The following is a 21,870-nucleotide window of genomic DNA, read 5'->3' on the forward strand; positions in this document are numbered from 1 at the left end:
ACTCTGTAAAGACTCCAATACCGTAATCACCACCGTCTACTTCCCTGTGTCTGAGAATGACCAGGGGATCGGCAGGCAGACGCTTGCTCTGGGTGTGCCTGTACACTGTGCTTCCTACCTGGTGCATGCCTGAGCCTGCAGGGCTGGCAGGGCTGGAGGCCTGTGGGGTCCCTGGAGACCTGTGGTTCTTTCTCCACAACTGTTACTGATGGTATTCAAAGGTGAGAATGTACCTGCTGGATGTGTGTATCAGATGAGGGAGGATTCGACCACAGAGGCACTGGTGACAAAAAACAAACACCTCCAGTAGGAAACAGGGTGGTGGGGAAGGCCTAGTTGGGAACGCCTGGCTGACGTCCATGGTATGAATAACTCCTACCATAGCCAATTTCAAGTTATCCATGGTTGTTCTACTTTGAACATTCCCTAAACATTTAGCGGTTGGCTCTTCCAAGCCGGTAGGAGCTTGCCTAACACACCACTGGGTCTCACACTTAGACCAAGCCCCCAAAATCACAAGAAGGCAACGTTGGCAGGATTAGGAGCTACCTGTCAAATCTCCTGATTTTACTACTAGATAAATGAGGCCCAGACAAGAGAAGCTCTTAGGCTATTCAGGCTTTGGTTCTTACCTTGAGTGTGGGGCTCCATTTTGAGTGGGAGGCGGGTCCTCCATTTTTACTGATGAAGTTCTGCCAGGTTACTTTGATAAGTTACATTAAGCATTACTAACAGGCATGGTTGCATGTGCGTAATAAGTTTGAATTCAGTTAGTCTTCAGATAGTTGTCAGAACTTCCCTATGAGGAAGGTATTATTGTCATCCTCATGTTAGAGATAAGGAAACTGACGCAGGGAAAAGTTAAGTAACCTGCTCAAGGTCATTGGACAGTCACTGGAAGAGCTGATACTTGAATTGAGGTTGGCTATAGTGCCTGTGCTCTTAACCACCACTTAGGGCTGTTAGGTGACCCAGTGGTTTTGTCAACACCAAGGCAAGTCCCACACTGTCTTTCCATCAGCCATCTCATGTCAGGCTGTCTGGGCAAAGCAGGAGCCTAGGGTCTGGTCTGGCCTCTGGAGCTAGCCTGCTCAGAGACTCTGAGATAATGTTTATAGAAGCCCACTTATACCTTCTCTCTCCCTCCACTCTAACCAGTAACCACCAAGTCCTGTCTTTTAAAAAAGTTAAAGTTTTCGGCCAGGCGCAGTGGCTCATGCCTGTAATCCCAGCACCTCGGGAGGCCGAGGCAGGCAGATCACCTGAGGTCAGGAGTTCAAGACCAGCCTGGCCAACATGGTAAAACCCCATCTCTACTAAAAATACAAAAATTAGCCAGGCGCGGTGGCGCATGCCTATAATCCCAGCTACTCGGGAGGCTGAGGCAGGAGAATCGCTTGAACCCGGGAGGCAGCAGTTGCAGTGAGCTGAGATTGCGCCACTGCATTCCAACCTGGGGGACAGAGAGAACCCGTCTCAAAAAAATTAAAAAAACAAAAAAACAAAAACCAAACAAACAAAAACAAAAACTATCCGGGCGTGGTGGCACATGCCTATAATCCCAGCTACTTGGGAGGCTGAGGGCAGGAGAATGGCTTGAACCTGGGAGGCGGAGGTTGTAAAGAGCCGAGACCATGCCATTGCACTCCAGCCTGGGCAACAGAGCAAGACTCTGCCTCAAAAAAAAAAAAAAAGTTTTCCAAAACCACTCAAGCTTGTTTCTTTCCTGTCCCTACAATTACTTCTCAGGCATTATGCTCTCTTACCTGGGTGAATAGACCAGCATCCTGTCTGGTCTCCTTGAGTTTAATTTGATCTCCTCACTTTCTTTCTGCAAACTGTCCAAGATAACTCAGTAGCTCTCCTGTTTAGAAACATTTCTGTAAGCTGGATGTAATGGCTGTGCCTGTAATCCCAGCTACTGGGGAGACTGAAGTGTGAGGATTACGAGGCCAGGAGTTCAAGACCAGCCTGGGCAACATAGTGAGATCCCGACTCTATAAAAGAAAAAACAATTAGCCAGGGGTGGTGGCTTGCAACTTGTAGTTCCAGCTACCCAGGCAGCTGAAGCAGGAGGATCTCTTGCCAGGAATCTGAGGCTGCAGTGACCTATGATTGTGCTACTGCACTCCAGCCTGGGGAACGGAGGAAGACCCTGTCTCAAACAAAACAAAAAGTTTCCTAGAAATCCTGTGAGTTCCTGTCTGAGACCCCTACTGAACTCCCCACACCCAGATCTAGACACAGCTCTTTTTGCAGGCCACCTACCTGGCCCTAGGACACACCTGTTGCAGCTCCACCTGGCAGACACCCATCCAATGTATCTTGACTCCAGCAAGCCCCTCTGAAGCAGTCCCTACCCCTCTGCCTTTGGGACATCCCTAAGGGTTCGTCTCTTTCATGGTGGTCTCCCACACTGAGCGGAGGGCCAGGCATGGTGGGGTGGGGCAGGCACGTGGAGCTGAGTGAATGGGAGCTGGGACCAGAGCAGGCTTTGGCTGGGCGTCAGACCCTACTCCCACTGACCCACTGTGACACCTCTCTCCAGGTCACAGTTTCCCCTAAACATCCTATGGGGATTTAGACTTGAACAACCTTGCTTCTCTCCAGTTTCACACTCACAGAAAATTGCTCTCCTCTTCCAAGATCCCCTGTTGAATTCCTGGGGGCTGCTTTGGGGGTGGGACGGGTGAAGAGGGGAAGCAATGTCTCTTGGGTCATTGGCTACTCTAGGTCCCTTCTGGACAGATCATACCTAGTTATTCTTTGGGAGAAGAGCCATATTGACTTCCTCTATGCTTGAATCCAGCATTACTACAACAAACCCTGTCGCTCCCTCTTCACTCGGCCCTGCTGCCCTGTCTTGCCAACCTCACAGCCCACCCACACCTCCGCTAAGGACCAGGTACAGCTTTGGCGCCACCTGCTGGAAGAAAGGAGCAGCACCTCCACATTTCAAAGAAGAAATTCCAGATCCGCCATCGATTCCATGGATCTGAACAGATATTTACAATGAGTCTACTATATGCCATACACCAACTAGGCTCTGAGGATAAAGTGGTGAACAAAATAGAGCTTACATTCTCGGTGGAGATCAATGATAAATAAATAATTTATATCGTAATAAGCATCATGAAAGAAGCGAGGAGATGTGATGGAGGGAACTGGTACGGAGCTGCTTTTAAGTGCTCAGGAAAGAATGTCCTGAGAAAGTAACATTTGACCGGGCACAGTGGCTCGTGCCTGTAATCCTAGCACTTTGGGAGGCTGAGGTGGAAGGATTACTTGAGCTCAGGAGTTCGAGACCAGCCTAGGCAACATAGCGAGACCTCATCTCTACTAAAAATAAAAAATTAAAAAAAAAAAAAAGAAAGAAAAAGAAAGTGACCTTCATGAAAGATGAGAATTAGCCAAATGTGAAGAGAGCTTAGAGAGAAAGCATTGCAAGTAGAGGACACAACGCAGACCCCAAGGCCTCAAAGAGCTTGGAATATTGGAAGGACAGGAAGGAGACCAGTGTGGCCAGAGTGTAGTGAATGAGGCCAGGCATAATTGCTCACACCTGTAATCCCAGCACTTTGGGAAGCTGAGGCAGATGGATCACCTGAGGTCAGGAGTTTAAGACCAGCCTGACCAACATGGTGAAACTCCATCTCTACAAAAAATACAAAATTAGCCAGGCCTGGTGGTGCATGCCTGTAATCCTAGCTACTTGGGCAGGAGAATTGCTTGAACCCGGGAGGCGGAGGTTGCAGTGAGCCGAGATCATGCCATTGCACTCCAGCCTGGGCAACAAGAGTGAAATTCTGTTTCAAAAAAAAAAAAAAAGAAAAGAAAAGAAAAGAGAGAGTGTATTTCAGGGAGAAGGAACAGCATGTGCTAAAGCCCAGAGGCCAGGGAGATCATGGTGGAGTCAAGGAACAGAAAGGCCAGTGTGGCTGGAGCACAAAGATTGAAGGAATGGGATGCAAGATGAGGCTGAGGATGAAGGCAGAAGCAGATGGTCCACAACATGGCTTTGTGGGTTGTGTTAAGCATTTTGGTCCGTATCCTAAGAGGAGAAGGAGGTCATTTAAGAGTTTTAAGTAGGGAAGCCATATGATAGCTCAAGAGTTTAGAAAGACCTATCAGCTGCTCTGAGGAGAAAGAATTGAAGAAGGTGAAAGGGGAAGCTGGAAGACTAATGAAGAGGCTGTTCATGTAGTGTTCCAAGAATGAATGGTACTGATGAGTACAAGATTAGTGGAGGCAGTGGAGATAGAAAAGGACTGATCTGGCAGCTGGTAGGACTGGATATAATTGAGATGGAGAGGGAGACGGGGAGAGAATATGAAAGTGATGTCTATATTTCTTTTTCTTTTCTTTTTTTTTTTCACTTTTCTTTTCTTTTCTTTTCTGAGCTGGAGTCTCACTCTGTCGTCAGGCTGGAGTGCAGTGGCACAGTCTTGGCTCACTGCAACCTCTGCCTCTTGGGATCAAGCGATTATCCTGCCTCAGCCTCCCAAGTAGCTGGGACTACAAGCGCATGCCACCATGCTCAGCTAATTTTTGTATTTTTAGTAGAGAATATGTTTCACCATGTTGGCCAAGATAATCTCGATCTCTTGACCTTGTGATCCACCCGCCTTGGCCTCCCAAAGTGCTGGGATTACAGGCATGAGCCACCGCACCCAGCCTATATTTCTTTTTCATTTGTTCGTTTTTGAGAAAACGTCTCACTGTCGCCCAGGCAGGAGTGTGGTGGCACGATCATGGCTCACTGCAGCCTACACCTCCTGAGCTTCAGCGATCCTCCTGTCTCATTTTTTAATTTTGTTGTAGAGACGAGGTCTCGCTATGTTGCCAAGACTGGTCTCGAACTCCTGGGCTCAAGTGATCCTTCCTCCTCAGCCTCCCAAAATGCTGGGATTACAGGTGTGAGCCACAGAGCCCGGCAATGTCTAGATTTCTATCTTGGGAAACAGTGAGTGCGACTTCTAAACACAGCAAACATGAGCAAGCCTGGGGGCCAAAAAAATTCATTTGCCCCTTGTTTGTAACATTTTCATATAAATAGGGAAGAAATCACACTTAGGAATTCCACTGTCAGGGACAAGCCTACACACTATCACCACTACTACTATACAACATTTCTTTTTTTTTGAGATTGGAGTTTTGCTCTTGTTGTCCAGGCTGAAGGGCAGTGGTGAGCAATCTCGGCTCACTGCAACCTCCACCTCCTGGGTTCAAGCGATTCTCCTGCCTCAGCCTCCCAAGTAGCTGGGATTACAGGCATGCACCACCATGCCTGGCTAATTTTGTATTTTTAATAGAGATGGGGTTTTTCCATGTTGGTCAGGCTGGTCTCGAACTCCTGACCTCAGGTGATCTGCCCGCCTTGGCCTCCCAAAGTGCTGGGATTAGAGGCATGAGCCACCATGCGCAGCCACTATACATTTCATTGGCCGATATAAACAAGCAATATAAATTGCATTAGATAATGTAATTAGACAAGAAAAAGAAATAAAAATTGGAATGATATATGTAAAATTTTAAATTTAATTTTTAAATTTATATATATATATGTATATATTTATTTATTTTTTTTTAAAACAGAGTTTCACCATGTTGCCCAGGTTGGCCTTGAATTGCTGGACTCAAGGGATCCGCCTGCCTTAGCCTCCCCAAAGGCTGGGATTATAAGAGTAAGCCACTGAACCCGGCCTGGTAAAATTATCTTTATTTGTCAATGACATGTTTGTATTCCAAGAGAACCCAAGTGAATCAACTGAAAAACTACTAAAAACAATGAGAAGTCTCAGTAAGGAAAAGGGTATAAAATTATTACACAAAAATCAATCCCCTTTATATATATATATATATATATATATATATAAAAACTACAGTAAGCTGAATTGTTGGGAATAATATTCAAAATCCTAAGGAAATTGAACACTCAAACAAAGGATTCTTTTTTTTTTTTTTTTTTTGAGACGGAGTCTTGCTCTGTCGCCCAGGCTGGAGTGCAGTGGCCGGATCTCAGCTCACTGCAAGCTCCGCCTTTCCGGTTCATGCCATTCTCCTGCCTCAGCCTCCTGAGTAGCTGGGACTATAGGCACCCGCCACCACGCCCGGCTAGTTTTTTGTATTTTTTAGTAGAGACGGGGTTTCACCGTGTTAGCCAGGATGGTCTCGATCTCCTGACCTTGTGATCCGCCCGTCTCGGCCTCCCAAAGTGCTGGGATTACAGGCTTGAGCCACTGCGCCCGGCCTACAAACAAAGGATTCTTAGCAAAGCAATTTTACTTCTGCACAGAGGGGTGCTTCTCCTTGGTCAGTCACCATGAGAACACACCTGAACAAAGGGGCATGAGAGCCTTTACTCCTGAAGCAAGTCCTGCCCTTGTACCCTTTCCCCATTGGCCAGGGTCGGTTGTACACTCTAATCCTGGTTGGCTAAACATTTGAACTTTTTTTTAGATAAGGTGGGCACGTAAGGGAGAGAGGGGAAAGGGGGAGGGGTATCTGCAATGAGCTAGAGAGCTAGTCTTTTTTCCAAATAAGGAAAGGAATGTGAGCTGGTACTGATAACGCCTGGTACTGTGGCATGTCTGGGCATGTAACAAAGGCAGAAAGGAAGAAAAAAAGAGAAAAAGAAAAAAGGAGTTGGGCGGGGGGTACTATGAATTAAAGAATAAAGGATTGATCAGGCTATTTGAAGAGAAACCTCATCATATCCCACATAATTGAAATCAAATAAATTTAAAAATCAATTCCTCAATCACGCTAATCACTTAAAGTCTCATCACCACATATGACTATTGGTTACTTACAGAATTAAGTAACTAATTGGTTACTTACAGAATATGCTGTATCAGAACATTTCAATCATTATAGAAAGTTCTGTTGTTCAGTGATGACTTAGAAGATACAGTGAAAGAGGTGACCTCATGTATGAGGACAACAAAATGCTTCTGAATAAGAATGAAATAATTATTTGTCAAACCACATAACTTAGTTTTTGGTCACGGGTCCCCTGCGTGGACCTCCCTGTATTTCAGGACATAGCTAAAGTATTATCTCTCTGGGAGTCTTTCTTGATGCTTCCAACCTGAGTCAAAGATTCCTCCAGGATCTCCTAGAGCAAAACACAGTTAATCTTCATTATTCACAAATTCCATATTTATGAATTTGTCTACTTGCTAACATTTATTTGTGACCCCCATATTTTTTTCATTGCTAGTGTATAGAAATATAATTAATTTTTTTTATTATGAACTTTTTTTTTTTTTTTTTTTGAGATGGAGTCTCACTCTGTCACCCAGGCTGGAGTTCAGTGGCGTGATCTCAGCTCCCTGCAACCTCCACCTGCCGGGTTCAAGCAATTCTTCTGCCTCAGCCTCCCGAGTAGCTGGGATAACAGGTGCCTGCCACCACGCCTGGATAATTTTTGTGTTTTTAGTAGAGACAGAGTTTCGCTATGTTGGCCAGGCTGGTCTCGAACTCCTGACCTCAAGTTATCCGCCCACCTTGGCCTCCCAAAGTGCTGGGACTATAGGCATGAGCCACCACGCCTGGCCTGAACTTTTATTTTATTTTATTTTGTTTTATTTTATTTATTTCAGTAGGTTTTTGGGGAACAGATGGTGTTTACATGAATAAGTTCTTTAGTGGTGATTTTAGTGAGATTTTTGTGCACCCATCACCCGAGCAGTGTACACTGTTTCCAATGTGTAGCTTTTATCCCTCACTCCCCTCCCACCCTTTCCCATGAATCCCCAAAGTCCACTGGATTATTCTTATGCCTTTGTGTCCTCATAGCTTAGCTCCCAACTCCCATATTAATACTCATGGTCATTCATAGATATGCACAGAGTGACAAAAATTTCAAGTTGTCTAATGTGCATGTTCCCAGCTGAGGCTGAACAAGGTGATGCCCTTCTTTTTTTCACTTGGTATTGTTAACAAGTGTCCTTTTTGTGGTCTATTTAGAGCCATGTTTTTTCATTTTCATACTTTTTCTTGCCCTAGAGTGCTGAAGTGTTGCCTAGTGTTCCTAAGCACAAGAAGGCTGCTGCTGTGGTTTGAATGTGTCCCCCACATTTCACATGCTGGAAATTTAGTCTCCAAATTCATATGTTGATTGGAGATGGAGCCTTTGGGATGTAATTGGAATTAGATAAGATAATCGGGATGGGACCTCTATGATGGGACTGGTGGTTTTACATGGAGGGGAAGTGCGACCTGACTCAATACTTTTGCTCTTGCCCTCTTGCATGTGACGTCTTCCACCATGATATGATGTAGCAAGAAGGCCCTCACCAGATGCTGACACTATGCTCCTGGACTTTGCAGTCTCTAGAACTATAAGAAAGAAATTTCTTTTCTCAATAAATTATCCAGTCTCAGGTATTCTGTTATAGCAACAGAAAATAGACTAAGACAGCTGTGATGTGCCTTACAGAGAAAATACGTGTGTTAGATAAGCTTCATTCAGGCATGAGTTATAATGAGTTGAATGTCAACAAATCAACAATACCAATTAAATAAGGTGTCTTTAAATAGAAGCACATGTAAAACATGGTTATGTATTGATCATTTAATAAAAGCGTTGTGATCAAGCCAGGTGCGATGGCTCATGCCTGTAATCCCAGCACTTTGGGAGGCCAAAGCGGGCAGATCAGTTGAGGTCACGAGTTTGAGACTAGCCTGGACAACATGGCGAAACCCCATCTCCACTAAAAATACAAAATTTAAGCCAGGCATGGTGGCACGCGCCTGTAATAACAACTACTCAGGAGGCTGAGGCAAGAGTATTGCTTGAACCTGGGAGGTGGAGGTTGCAGTGAGCCAGGATTGCATCACTGTGGTAGGAGTTATTAAGAAGTTATTTTAGGCAGACAGAGAGGAAAAGGGGTCCTGGGAGAGTTTTCATTTTTAAAGCAGCTCCAAAAACATTCCTTACCTAGCATGAAAGCCCTGGCTCTTAGACCTGGGCGGCAACCTTTGATATGCACATGCAGGTCATTAGAAGCTGGGTCCACCCAAACATGGGGATTCCTGCCCTCTGCTTCTAGCCCTTGCCCCATATGTGCCTGGCAAAATAGCCTCCCCCACATATCCCCAAGTGTGTAGAACATCATGGTGCTCTGTATCTGCATATTGAAAAGGCTAGGGTGGGAGGGCCAGTTTTTTTTGTTGGCTACATGAATGACATGAATAATCTCCTGAGCCCTCTGCAAATCAAACACCACCTCCTCCAGCCTCTTCATATACCTGGCTGGTGTCCGTGGCACGTGGAGTCTCCTCTCTCAGCTTTGGAGCCTCCCTCTGTCTCTGTACAGGAGAGCTTCTGTCTTCTTTCTTCTCCCTTCCTTCTTGCCTATTAAACCCTCAGTTCCTTAAAACCACTCCATATGTGTCCATGTCATTTTATCTAAACTGGCATGAGGACCAAGAGCCCTGGTGTTCTTCCACTCATTGGAGCTGTATCATCACTGCACTCTAGCCTGAGCAACAGAGCGAGACTCCATCTTAAAAAAAAAAAAAGTATTATGATCAGAGGCTCTTAGGAACCTAATTTTGTATTTTCCATTTCCCCTAGGAAAAATGGTCTAGTATTTGCTAATTCAGTTTTCACGGTGACTATATGGAATATAACAATTACAAGTCATAAGAACCAACTGTACATGTCTATGTCTTTCCTAGGCTTCGAGTTCCTAGGGCAGGACCCACTTTGGATCACAAGTCTTTGTATACCTAGGATCTAACACAGTGCCTAGCACAAAGTAGGAGTCATAAATATGTTGAAAAGAATGGAGACAGGAAGAGAGGAGAAGAAAGAGGCAGTGATGACAGGAGGTAGCATTCAGAGAAGGTTTAGGACTGGGTGTGTTGGATAAGATCTAGAGCCTACTTTTTTCCTCCAGGGCAGCTGGGCAGGGTTGGGTGGGGCTTATATCTCCGGGGCAATCAAGGAAGTCCCTGATTGCTGTGGCTTAAGGCTCTTTCTGGGGTGAAGCCCAAGTCCTAACGAGGCCCAGCCCTGCCTGCTCACCATCCAGGAAATTGCCCTTTGTCTGGCAGAAATCCTGTTAAATTAGCCTGGGTTGAGTGGACTGGATTCCTGCCCCAAGGTGATCCAAGGTGGCCTGGGTGGCTTAGGAGGAGTCTGGGATGTCCTAGGGCTATTGAGGGTCAGAGAAATAGGAAAGGGCAGGACAGTTTGCCCTTACTGTGTTTCATAAGAGATGGGGAATGAGTTCTAAAGTCTCTTTTTCTCCTGTCTGCCACTACAGTCACCGCAGTCACTCATCCCAGTACCTTCCCCTTCAGTGACTCCCATCTGGCCCAGGTGGCCGTCCGTGTGGCCTCAAAGGATGCCAGTACTAGAGAAGGCCCAAGAACTACCCAGCCTAGCCCCCAGACTCAGAGAGGACAAGGGAGTTGCACAAGGTCACGCAGCCAGCCACAGGCAGAAGGAGAGAATCTGTCTTACTCCTAGCTCAGAGTTATTTTTGTTTTCCAACCAATTTTTTTTTTTGAGACAAGTCTCACTCTGTCGCCCAGGCTGGAGTGCAATGGTAGGATCTCGGCTCACTGCAACCTCAGCCTCCGGGTTCAAGCAATTTCCTGCCTCAGTCTCCCAAGTAGCTGGGATTACAGGTGCGTGCCACCACGCCCGGCTAATTTTTGTATTTTTAATATTGATGGGGTTTCGTCATGTTGGTCAGGCTGGTCTTGAACTCCTGACCTCAGGTAATCTGCCTGTCTTGGCCTCCCAAAGTGCTGGGATTACATGTGTGAGCCACCGCGCCTGGCCATTTTTCCCACCAAATTTATCAGTTTCCTTCCTTCCTTCCTTCCTTCCTTCCTTCCTTCCTTCCTTCCTTCCTTCCTTCCCTTCCTTCCTTCCTTCCTCTCTTCTTTCTCTCTTTCTTTCTTTCCTTCTCTTTTTCTCTTTTTCTTCTTTCTTGGTTTCACTCTGTCCCCCAGGCTGGAGTACAATAGTGTGATCATGGCTCACTGCAACCTGGAACTCCTGCACTCAACAAATCCTCCTGCCTCAGCCTCCTGAGTAGCTGGGACTAGAGGCGCACCACCTTGCCCAGCTAATTATTTTATTTTTTGTAAAGACAGGGTCTCCCTATGTTGTCCAGGTTGGTCTTAACTCCTGAGCTCAAGTGATCCTCCCTCCTTGGCCTCCCAAAGTGCTGGGATTACAGACGTGAACCACCTTGCTTGGCCTGTCAGTTTCTTAAGAACCAAGACTTTTGTCCTGTGTCCTTCCCTCCCTTTTCACTGCCATCAGGGCTCAGACTCCAGAGCTAGTCCCGCAGCAATCTATGGCTTTCAGCAGATGGACTTGGCCATTTCTGTTAACACAAAGGGACAACTCACAGTGTGGGAGGGGCTGTTCTACTCCTTGCTGTTCCTTGAAGGAGTAGCAGAGGCAGAGGACTAGACCTAGGCTGTCTAATCCAACCCCACCTGATGTGTGGGATTCCTGTGGCTGCCTTCTGCTTGCTCATGCCCTTGGCAGCCAGCTCATTTTGGCTCGAGGCAGCCTGTTTCATTTGTGAAGGACATAAAAAAAGGTTTCCTTCATCTTGAAAGCTATCTCCTTGTGGCTTGTCCCCACAGATTCTAGATCCTCTCTTTGGCATCTGCACAATACAACCCTTCTCTTTGTCCCATCGAAGATCTGCATAAATTTGAAGATGAAACTAGGCCTCATAATTCCTAGGCCTCAAAAAAAGAAAAAAACACCAGATGGCCATGGATAGACCCCCGATGTTCCCAGAACTCCAAACAGAAAAACAATTCAGGAAAGTAACCTTATGGGGTCCCACCCTTGACCCTGACTCAATGTTCCCAGATTCAACATTCCAGGAAAGAACCTCATAAGGTCCTGCCCCAGCCAAACCAGAACAAGACACCTTGCTCCAGGCCATAGCTAGACCCAGTGCATCATGCATACAAAGCTTTGTTTTGAATTTCGCGCCCTGGCTGTGTTTGAACTTCTGTTTGCCCTCTCAACAGCCTGCCAACAAGCTTTTCGGGGTCCCAGGGCCAACTTAGAGCTTAGGACCCTAGCGCGCTAGTAATAAATAACTCTCTGCTGTGAATTTCGTGTTGGGTGATCCTTCGCTGCGACCCCTGCCCAGGAGGGAATCGACAGTTCGGTTCCAACATTTGGTGCGTTGGCCGGGAAGTGGGGTCCTCCGAGGACCCCTGACCCATCCGGCGGAGACCCATCTGGCCTGGGCCACCGACCGCCGACTGGACGGACGAACTCTACCAGGTACTTTCGTTTCGTTCTGTTTGTCTTGCCGGCTAACTCTAAGGAGTACTCCGTCTGAATAATTAAGTGGAGAAGGGGGACAGACGTGTCCGGCACCTTCTCACTTACGCCCCGGGGGACGCCCTGGCGGTAGTCTGGAAGAAGGCTGACGACTCCGTCAGCCTCCTCCAATCTGAAGGCAGGTCCCCGTCGCCCCTGCCGTCTGAATTTTTTGTGAACCTGTGGCGCCACTCTCTGGCCACGCGGCTTCTCCTCACTAGTCTGGTCCTTTTGTATGTTGTTTTCATTTTGTCCTTGTGTGTGTACGAATCTCTGGACAAGACTATGGGACAGACGTTGACGACCCCTTTGACTCTGACCCTGACCCACTTCCCTGACGTTTGGGCTTGAGCCCACAACCTCTCTGTAGAAGTCCGTAAGAGACGATGGAAAACATTCTGCTCGTCCGAATGGCCAACCCTCCATGTAGAGTGGCCCCGGGACGGAACATTTAACCTCTCAATTATCCTACAGGTTAAAGCAAAAGTGATGGATCCTGGGCCACTCGGACACCCAGACCAGGTGGCCTACATAATTACTTGGGAGGATTTGGTCCGAAACCCTCCTTCTTGGGTGAAACCCTTCCTCTATTCCCCTTCCCCATCCCAATCTACCTTCCTTGCCTTAGAAGCCCCAAAGAACCGGAATTCGGACCCGCATAAGCCAGTCCTCCCAGATGAACCCCAGAGGGACCTCCTCCTTCTTGACCCCCTGCCTCCTCCACCTGAAAACCCCCTCCTGAGACCTCCGCCTTACGCTTCCCCCTCGGCCCCTACCCTTTCCCCAGCTTCCCCCTCGGCCCCTACCCTTTCCCCAGCTTCCCCCTCGGCCCCTACCCTTTCCCCAACTTCCCCCTCGGCCCCCTCCACGTCTCCCTCTCCAGTCCCACCCGCACTCACCCCTCAAACGCCGCCAACAACACCTCGTCTCCGCCTGCGGCGGACTGAGGACCCAGATGGCCCTTCCACTTGGCGATCCTCCCTTTTCCCCCTCCGCACCGTCAATCGCATGGTCCAATACTGGCCTTTCTCTGCCTCTGACCTCTACAACTGGAAGACCCATAACCCTTCCTTTTCCCAAGACCCTCAGGCCCTAACCTCGTTGATAGAATCCATTCTCCTCACCCACCAGCCCACCTGGGATGATTGCCAGCAACTCTTGCAGGTCCTCCTAACCACTGAAGAAAGGCAGCGAGTCCTCCTGGAGGCCCGGAAAAATGTGCCAGGACCAGAGGCCTCCCAACCCAACTTCCCAATGAAATAGACGAGGGATTTCCCCTCACCCGCCCGGACTGGGACTATGAAACGGCACCAGGTAGGGAGAGTCTCCGGATCTATCGCCAGGCTCTGTTGGCGGGTCTCAAAGGGGCAGGAAAACGCCCCACAAATTTGGCAATAAAAGAGACCCTTACTAAATTGACCTTAGAGACTGGCTTAAAAGATTGGAGACGCCTCCTATCCCTAGCTCTGTTAAGGGCCCGAAACACGCCTAACCGTTTTGGGCTCACTCCATATGAAATCCTCTACGGAGGACCTCCCCCTTTGTCAACCTTGCTTGACTCCTTCTCCCCCTCCGATCCTAAGACTGACCTACAGGCCCGGCTGAAAGGACTCCAAGCAGTACAGGCCCAAATCTGGGCCCCCTTGGCAGAACTGTACCAACCAGGACATCCACAGACCAGTCACCCCTTCCAGGTGGGAGACTCTGTCTACGTTAGACGGCACCGCTCTCAAGGACTAGAGCCTCGATGGAAAGGACCCTACATTGTTCTCCTGACCACGCCCACAGCCATAAAGGTTGACGGAATCTCCACTTGGATCCACGCATCCCACGCCAAGGCTGCTCCAGGGGCTGGGACCAGCACCACCTGGGGCATGGAGACTCGGCCTCCGAGGACCGCTCAAAATAAGACTCTCCTGGAAGTATCTAACCCCACTTGTTTATTACTAGTCCTCTTTCCCTGCGTGGCTGGCAGTAATAACCCTCACCCGACCCATATAACCTGACCTGGCAGGTAACTGATTTTTAGTACTCAAGAGGTCTTGGGGTGAAACCTCAAAAATCAGCTCCTATGGGACTTGGTTCCTGACCTCTATTTCAACCTAGACAAAATAGCTGATAGATGACAGAGGGAGAATGGAAAACAGGCTAGAAAGGGTGTCCATTAGCTTGAGGACGGGTTCTATGCCTATCCAGTTCAGGACAGGAGAAATGAAAAAACTTGTGGAGAAATATCTTCCCTGTTTGCTCTAGTTGGTCTAACTACTAATGGTGGGAATGAATGGCCCGCCTTGAAACTATATGTCCTTTGTCCAGCCCTACTCCCAGAACCCAATATTCCAAAGCACGGTCACAATTCCATCAAGTTTGAAGATGTAGCAAAATCTGATAACCGTTGGGTATCGAGTTAATATGGAATATATTTGTACCAAAGCCACTGTATGGGATCCCTATCCAAATCAAATTAGCAGATGTTAGCTTCCCTATCACAGCCCCTGTCGCTTGTGGTAGGACCGAAACCAAGTTTTTATCAGAAAAGAAGCCCCTGGTTCCCCATGCACCAGAGAGCCCCAACCAGAGCTCACAACACTTCCCAGCCCTTGATCTCCACCTCCTCTAAATACACCCTCAGCCCAAAACGTCACCGCGGGCCTCACGACCTGGGAATAGGTGACAGGCTCCTAAATCAAGTGCCCCTAGTCATCAGCATCTTTGTAATGTAACCTTGACGGTACCCAGCTCCAATCACTATTTGGTCCCCTCGAGGCGGACTGGTGGGCTTGCAGCACTGGGCTCTGTGCCTGTGTATCCCAAGCTGTTTAGCAGCAACACCCACTGTGCGTGTTGGTACAGAGTTGTTCCCCAGTATACCTCCTCCTGGAACTCCTTTGATCTCCGGTGTGAGCAAAAACTCATACTAGACCAAAGGAAGACTTCCTCCTCCTACCCTGCCCGTCATGTTGAGGTGGGGTAGCGACTGGAGTTGGGACGGGGACAGCAGCCTAGTGCATGGTAAGCTACCACCATCTGCAACAACTTAGAGTAGCCATAGATGAGGACCTTAGAGCCATAGAACACTCTATCCACAAAACTTGAAGAGTCCTTGGCTACTCTGTCTGAAGTTGTACTACAAAACAGGCGAGGACTAGAAATTGTGCTTTCTGAAAGAGCGGGCTCTGTGCAGCCCTAAAAGAGCAATGTTGTTTATGCAGATCCTTCAGGAGTAGTTAAAAGATTCTATGGCAAAACTAGTGAGAGAAAAGATTAGACAAGAAGAAAAAAAAAGAGGAGAATCTCAACAAAGTTGGTTTGAAGAGTGTACAAGCCGATCCTTGGTTTAGCACCTAATCTCACCATCTTAGGACCCCTCATCACTCCCGCAGCTCATCCTGACTTTCGGACACGTGCATACTCAACCCGGCTTACTGCGCCCTTATTAGAATAGATTAAACGCCTTAATTGCATGCTGGTTCTGACCCAATAGCCCGCAGACCCTTAGGATTGAAGAAAGAGGCTCAAAGACTGAGCCTCTGGCCTATAAGAAGGAGGGAATGAAACTAGGCCTCATAATTCCTAGGCCTCAAAAAAAGAAAAAACACCAGATGTATGGATAGCCTTGATATTCCCCAGAACTCAAACAGAAAAACAATTCAGGAAACATGATTATTGCTTGACCCTGCCTCGAAGTTCCCAGAATCAACAACTCCAGAAAAGAACCCCATAAGGTCCTGCTCTAACCAATCAGAACAAGACACCTTGCTCAGGCCATAGCTAGACCCAATTATCACGCGCCTAAAGCTTTGTTTGAATTTCGCGCCCTAAGCTGTGTTTGAACTTGTGTTTGCCTATATAAACAGCCTGTAACAAGCACCCGGGGTCCCAGGGCCAACTTAGAGCTTGGGACCCTAGCGCGCTAGTAATAAATAACTCTCTGCTGTGAATCTCGTGTTGGGTGATCCTTCGCGGCGACCCCTGCCCAGGAGGGAATCGACAGTTCGGTTCCAACAAAGACAGATCTTGTCCCTAGAAATGAGATCAAGGCCTGTCATTCTTATTCAGGTCTATGATCCACTCAAATTAATTGTTATGTATAGTGTGAGTTGAGGGTCAGAGTTTATTTTTCTCTGTACTTATCCAATTATTCTGGCACCTTTTAGTAAAAGGACATCCCTCCCCTACTTCATTACAGTGACGTAAATCAAGAGAACCTATATGTGTAGGTCCATTTTTGGACTCCAATTTTTTTTTTTTTTTTTTTTTTTGAGACAGAATCTTGCTGTCGCCCAAGCTATAGTGCAATGGGGTGATCTCGGCTCACTGCAACCTCCGCCTCCCAGGTTCAAGTGATTCTCCTGCCTCAGCCTCCCGAGTAGCTGAGATTACAGGTACACACATCCGGCTAATTTTTGTATTTTTAGTAGAGATGGGGTTTCACCATGTTGGTCAGGCTAGTCTCAAACTTCTGACTTCAGGTGATCCACCTGGCTCGGCCCCCCAAAGTGCTGGGATTACAGGCGTGAGCCATCGCGGCTGGCCCTGGACTCTTTATTCTGTTCAAGTGGTCTACTCAGCTATCCTTACTCCAAGAATCCCCTGTCTTAATTACCATAGATTTTATTTTTTTTTTTTTTTTTTGAGTGCAGTCTGGCTCTGTCGCCAGGCTGGAGTGCAGTGGCGGGATCTCAGCTCACTGCAAACTCGCCACCTCCCAGGTTCAGCAATTTCTCCTGCCTCAGCCTCCCGAGTAGCTGGGACTACAGGCCGCCACCTCGCCCGGCTAGTTTTTTGTATTTCTTAATAGAGGCGGGGGTTTCACCGTGTTAGCCAGGATGGTCTCGATCTCTGACCTGGGCGATCCACCCGTCTCGGCCTCCCAAAGTGCTGGGATTACAGGCTTGAGCCACCGCGCCCGGCCTACCATAGATTTATATAGTAAATCTTGAAATCTTGTAGTGTAAGTCTTTCAACTTCAAGGTTTTGTTTTGTCTTGTTTTTGAGATGGAGTCTCACTCTCTCACCCAGGCTGAAGTGCAATGGCGTGATCTTGGCTTATTCCAACCTCCACCTCCCAGGTTCAAGCGATTCTCCTGCCTCAGCCTCCCAAGTAGTTGGGACTACAGATGCACGCCACCACACCCAGCTAATTTTTTTGTACGTTAAGTAGATATGGGGTTTCAGCATGTTGGCTAGGCTGGTCTTGAACCCTGACCTCAGGTGATCTGCCCGCCTTGGCCTCCCAAAGTGCTGGGATTATAGGTGTGAGTCACCACGCCCAGCCAAACTTCAAGGTTTTTTGATTGTCCATACGTATTTTGGAATCAGCTTGTCCATGTTTGTGCACACACGCGCACACACACACACACACACACACGTGCACACATGCACAGAATGTGCTGGGAATTTGATTGAATTGCACTGAATCTATGGACTAATTTGGAAAAAACTGGTATCTTAACAGTATTGAGTCTTCTAATTTATGAACATGAAATATCTGTCCGTTTATTTAGGTCATGGTTTTTTTTTTTGTTTTTTTTTTTTGAGGCGGAGTCTCACTTTGTCGCCCAGGCTGGAGTGCAATGGCGTGATCTCAGCTCACTGCAAACTCCACCTCCCAGGTTCACGCCACTCTCCTGCCTCAGCCTCCTGAGTAGCTGGGACTACAGGCGCCCGCCACCACACCCGGCTTAATTTTTTATATTTTTAGTATAGACAGGGTTTCACTGTGTTAGCCAGGATGGTCTCGATCTCCTGACCTCGTGATTCACCCGCCTTGGCCTCCCAAAGTGCAGGGATTACAGGCGTGAGCCACCACGCCTGGCCTAGGTCATGTTTAATTTATCTCAAGAATGTTTTATAGAAACAGGCATGGTGGTGCATGCCCGTAGTCCCAGCTACTTGGGAGGCTGAGGCAGGAAGATCCCCTGAGCCAAGGAGTTTGAGACCAGCCTGGCCAAAATAGTGAGACACTGTCGCTTAAAAAAGAGAGAGAGAATATTTCAGGTTGAGGTCTTTTTTTTTTTCTTTGAACATTTATTATGATTCCTTTTATGTTTTTTGTAGAGGTGGTGTCTTGCTATGTTGCCAGGCTGGTCTCCAACTCCTGGGCTCAAGCAACTCTCCCATCTCAGACTCCCAAAGTGCTGGGATTATAGGCATGAGCCACCACTCCTGGCCACAGGTTGAAATTTCGAACATCTTTCAATAGATTTATTCCTAAGCATTCGATATTTTTGATACTGTTGTAAATAACATTGTTTTTTAAATTTCATTTTCTAATTTTTTGTTGCTAGTATAAAGAAATACATGTGTATGTTGATCTCATATCCAGTAGTCTTGCTAAGTTCACATATTAATTCTATGAAACCTCTACATTTTTAATTTTGAAAACGTTTGCATTGATCTTGAAGTTCAAGAAGTATTTTGATTATTTTAAAACCTCCTAGGCCGATGGGCGCAGTGGCTAATGACTGTTAATTCCAGCGCTTTCGGAGGCCAAGGCAAGAGGACTGCTTGAGTTTGGGAGTTTGAGACCAGCTTGGGCAACACAGTGAAACCCCGTCTCCACAAAAATACAAAAATTAGCCAGGCATGGTGGTGCATGCCTGTGGTCCCAGTTACCCGGGAGGCTGATGCGGGAGGATTGCTTGAGCTCAGGATTGCACCACTGCACTCCAGCCTGAGCGACAGAGTAAGATCCTGTTTCAGAAAAACAAAAACAAAAACATCCTGTTCTTTGACCATCACCTTTTATCTTTCTGGCTCCCTCTCTCTAATACTCTGAATCCAATAATTTGTCAACCTCTTCATGACATCCAACCCATTGACCCTATCACCTTTTCATTGCCTTTTAACTTGTCATCTTACATATCTTAGATTCCATAGTCTCATCAGTATTACTTTCTTGTTCCCTTTCCGCGCCACAGATCTTGGATTCACTCAAGTTTAAATCCAAAGCTCAGGCTCAATCTGATTGCTTTAGTCTATTCAGGCTGCTATAACAAAATGCCAAAGACTGGGTGGCTTAAACAACAAGTATTTACTTTTCAAAGTCCTGGAGGCTGGGAAGTCCAGGATCAAATGCTGGCAGATTTTGTTCCTAGTGAGGACCCCTCTGCCTTGCGTGCAGATGGCCAACTTCTCTCTATGTCCACACATACTGAAGAGAGAGCACACTCTGGTCTCTCTTACTCTTCTTATGAGGACACTAATACCATCATAGGGACCCTATCCTCATAATCTCATCTAAACCTCATTACCTCCAAAAAGCCCTGCCTCTAAATACCATTATAATGATGATTAGGGCTTCAGGGTATGAATTTGGGGGGTTCTTAATCCAGTCCATACCAATGGTTGAAAAAAATACATAATATTGACTAGTTTTACTCTAAATGGGCCAGTAATGCTGCTCATTTCCCTGATCCATAGCCAACTCCCACTCTCTTAGTCAACTAGTTCACTCTTACCTCCTGAAGCCCCCAAAGTCGCCTCCCTATTCTCACTCTCAACTGATGATTTTGCTTCTTATTTCATTAGAAAAGCAATCAGAAAAGAACCTCTGCCATTCTCCCACCACATCTACCTACTCCTGGCGTCTGTGTCCGCATGTTCTGTTTTCCTGCTTTTAATAAGAGAGAACTGCCCTGTTTTCATTTAAGGCCAGACCTTCCACCAGTGCACCAGATCCCATTTCCTCTCCTCTATCCAAGCACTTTCCTTCCACAATTATTTATTTATTTTTTCGAGACAGAGTCTTGCTCTGTGGCCCAGGCTGGTGTGCAGTGGCACAATCTCGCCTCACTGCAAACTCTGCCGCCTGTGTTCAAGCGATTCTCCTGCCTCAGCCTCCCAAGTAGCTAAGATTATAGGCGTGCACCACCACGCCTGGCTAATTTTTGTATTTTTAGTAGAGACAGGGTTTCACCATGTTGCCCAGGCTGGTCTTGAACTCCTGACCTCGTGATCTGCCCATGTCAGCCTCCCAAAGTGCTGAGATTACAGGTGTAAGCCATCGTGCCGGGCCAATTATTTTATTTCTCTCAAATCTTCAATCTTTCCCTCTCTACTGATGCAGTCTTGGGAACTTACAAACATGCTATGATATTTCCTGTCTTAAAAACCAAACCAATCTACACCCTTCCTTTGATAGCACACTCTTTTCTAGATACCATCCCATTTCTATAATCCACTTTAAGAGCAAAACATCTCAAAAGGTTGACTCTATCCTGTCCCCATTTCTTCTTTCTCTCTCTCTCTTTCTCTTTCTTTCTTGACAGGGTTTGGCTTTGTCACCCAGGCCGGAGTACAATTGCATGATGTGGGCTCACTGCAACCTCTGCCTCCCCGTCTCAAGTGATCCTCCCGCCTCAGCCTTCCAAGTACCTGGGAGTACAGGTGTGCGCCACCATGCCTGGCTAATTTTTGTATTTCTGGTAGAGACAGGGTTTTGCCATATTGCCCAGGCTGGTCTCAAACTCCTGGACTCAAGCAATCCTCCCGCCTGGGCCTCCCAAAGTTCTGGGATTACAGGCATGAGCCACTGTGCCCAGCTCTGTCTCCACTTTTTCTACTCCCATTCTCCCTTGAGGCCACTCCAGTCCACTTACCCTAACCACAGGGAGTGCTGTAAAAGAGAGCGGAGAAATGGGGCAGTATCCATAGAGGTTGTATCTGAGAGATTGAACTCAAACACAAGGAGGTTTGGCCCCCACCATTACATTAAAACTGCTCTTATCGGCTGGGTGTGGTGGCTCATGCCTGTAATCCCTGCAATTTGGGAGGCCGAGGCGGGTGGATCGCTTGAGGTCAGGAGTTCCAGACCAGCCTGGCCAACATAGCAAAACCCCATCTCTACTAAAAATACAAAAAATTAGCTGGGCGTGGTGGCACGTGCCTGTAATCCCAGCTACTTAGGAGTCTGAGGCAGGAAAATCGCTTGAACCTGGGAGGCAGAGGTTGCAGTGAGCTGAGATTGCGTCACTGCACTTCAGCCTAGGTGACAGAGTGCAATTCTGTCTCAAAAAAAGAAAAAAAGAAAAAAGACATGGACCATTTTCTTGCATATCCACAAGGCCATGATTATACCTAATAGAATGTGAAATTGTTTTTTGGTGTTATTTAATACCCAGTCTATAGTTATACTTTCCCTAATTCTCAGGTATGTCTTATTACAGTGGGTTTATTCAAATTTGGATACAAAAAAGGTCTACACATCACATTTTGTTGTGTCCTTAAAACCTTTTTAATTGCAAGCAGTTCTCCTCCCCACCCTTTGTTTTTTATACCATTGACTTATTGCAGAGACAAGCTCAATTGTCCTGTAGAATGTTCCACATTCTGGATTTACTCTCTTTTTATAACGAAGCTTTTGTAACTTGGCCCTTTCCTGTCCTGAAATGAGATTCGGAGATAATATAACTACTGTGATTATTAGAGCCTGGCAGGAAACAGATGGAATACTTAAACCAAGTCCAATTGAGGCCAGTTTAATGAAGGGATTATTGCCAAGATGTGGGTAAAGTAAAGGGAACCAACAAGGAACTGTGGAGCAC

The sequence above is a fragment of the Papio anubis genome, chromosome 1, assembly GCF_008728515.1.
Source record: "Papio anubis isolate 15944 chromosome 1, Panubis1.0, whole genome shotgun sequence".
NCBI lineage: Eukaryota > Metazoa > Chordata > Mammalia > Primates > Cercopithecidae > Papio > Papio anubis.